The sequence below is a fragment of the Pocillopora damicornis genome, chromosome 6 (assembly GCF_964200805.1).
Source record: "Pocillopora damicornis chromosome 6, jaPocDami1.2, whole genome shotgun sequence".
Taxonomy (NCBI): domain Eukaryota; kingdom Metazoa; phylum Cnidaria; class Anthozoa; order Scleractinia; family Pocilloporidae; genus Pocillopora; species Pocillopora damicornis.
This window is the reverse complement of record NC_142675.1, coordinates 22,467,501-22,469,444: the sequence shown is the minus strand read 5'-3', so window position 1 is coordinate 22,469,444 and position 1,944 is coordinate 22,467,501. Positions and strand designations below refer to the sequence as shown.

At 40.2% G+C, this 1,944-nt stretch overlaps 1 protein-coding gene and 1 pseudogene across 2 annotated transcripts in view; both read left to right on the top strand.

The window, feature by feature from the left end:
* The first annotated feature begins 1,688 nt into the window (after positions 1 to 1,688).
* The window catches only part of LOC149044481 (uncharacterized), an 11,442-nt gene continuing 11,186 nt past the window's right edge, over positions 1,689 to 1,944 (top strand). The window contains exon 1 of the mRNA XM_089208469.1: positions 1,689 to 1,944. This exon is cut by the window's right edge and continues 136 nt beyond it. The gene's annotated coding sequence lies outside the window, so the exon portion shown is untranslated.
* LOC149044482 (uncharacterized) overlaps positions 1,798 to 1,944 on the top strand; it is an 8,657-nt pseudogene continuing 8,510 nt past the window's right edge. The window contains exon 1 of the transcript XR_016187345.1: positions 1,798 to 1,944. This exon is cut by the window's right edge and continues 136 nt beyond it. The product of XR_016187345.1 is annotated as an uncharacterized LOC149044482 (transcript).

Sequence of the window (1,944 nt, the reverse complement as noted above, 5' to 3'; positions counted from 1 at the left end):
ATTTCTTTAAGTGACGACCTTCAGAAAAGTCGCGCTTGGAGCCCTGATCTAGATTCCTGTATTTCTGAAGCACAATTCATTTTTTCCGCCCTTCAATTGAGGCAGACGTAAATTTCACGAATGCTTTTGAAACGAAAAATAAGACTGAATGGAATTTAGAACTAATTTTAATTCGTTTAATGGGATTAGGCTCAATTCATACGGTTCTATGGTTCTATCATTAGGTAAGTTGGGACAGAGGAGTAAAATTTAGCGGTTCTTTTAAATGAGTGAACTGTTTAAGATTGACCGCTAAATTGGTGCATATGCATCATGCATATTGATACAGAAAGCTAATTCATAAAAATTTGGTTGGGTTACTGCCTCTCGCTGAATTTGGAAGTGTTACTCTCGTTATACTTTAGGTCATCAGAAAACATGTATTCAGTCTTACGCCAGGCATCTTTTCTGAATTATCCTCGTTAAAACTTTCCATAATTTAAGGTAAGAGGTGCAATATTTTGTTGTTTGGACGAAGCGACTCAGAAGATTTTGAACTCAAGGGTTTCGACATTGCGGCCTAAGCAGTCGCTCAACTGAATGACACAAGTTACCAGCTCGTCTTTGTGGGTGCACCGAGTGGAAACGAGGAACAAGTGGAAGAGAGACTGCTTGAGTACGGCTTGAGCAAAAAGCAGCTGATTGTGAAATCATTTCTTGAAAATCCGGGAGATCTTGCCACCCTGCTATCTACAGCAGATCTTGCTATTATACCTTCAAGATCGGAAGGATTTGGTTCAACCGCCTTGGAAACGTTATCTGGTGGTTGGCCTTTTCTTGTTACCCAAGCCAGTGGATTTGAAGAGGCTCTGCAAGACGTTCTTCCTCAGAGTACCCTCTCGGCTGTATAGATTCTGAAGAATCACACAAGTGGGTTGAGGCTATTACAAGCAATTGCAGTATGTCAATTATACGGGAAAGCTATGGCAAGAAGTAGATCTGGGAGAGTCAATGCAGAGATCTTGTGGAAAAGATGGTTAGCCTCGATCGCTAATGATAGGCACTTGTCAGTATATCTCCTGTGAATCGTTCTTGTCACGGTAACAGTGATTTTAGGTTTGGCTGCAAAGCTAAGCCAACTTACCCGGTACCCCATTTTATTTAATGTTGCGTGAAAACTCATTCACGCTTTCCCCTGCAATCGCAAGTGAAACCGTCAGGGACTATCAGGATTACATGAGTAAAAGTGAAAGCAAATTTATATTCAAAAGCCATTTCGCTTCATCGAATAACGGCTAAGGCAAGATTGAATTAAATGCTCACAATGATGAATACTAAACAAATTAGAGGCGCTTTTCCTCAGATACTGGTTTTGAGCGGCCAAGGCATATTTCTACGAAGAATTTTTCTCTTATGATAAAACACTTTACCATTGAAACCGAATTGAAAAAATATTGCAGTAGTTATCTCACCTTACTGAGCAGCAATGCAATCTTATAGCTACGAGACCGTCAAACTCTTTTAAAAGCGAATTTTTTTGTGTTATAGGGTCTGTTTTTGTCTGTTGTCGGACGCAGCTGTATTTCTGGGATAGAATAAATTTTTAGGACTCATTATGTGTTTCTAGTGTTCCAATCAGTCATGATTGCGTTGGGATTGCGTGACTCATTTCGATTAGCTAAGTGACTGGCTTTCTCGGAAACATTGCGCAAGCAGTCGTCTTCCTCTCTAGTCGATTTTCAAAATTCAGACGTATTCTTCTAGGATCATATAACAGCTACTGTACGTTCAAAGCGACAGAAAAACCATTGATAGAAGATGTCGCAGTTGAAAAAGCGAGTTCACGTTTTCAACTGTGATAATACGTACAAGCTAGAGCCTGTCGAGAAATTGCTTGACCAATTCAGCGTTCATGTTGAGCATGTAGAGAAGCACTCGTTCAGACTTGCCAAAATGTCTGAAACG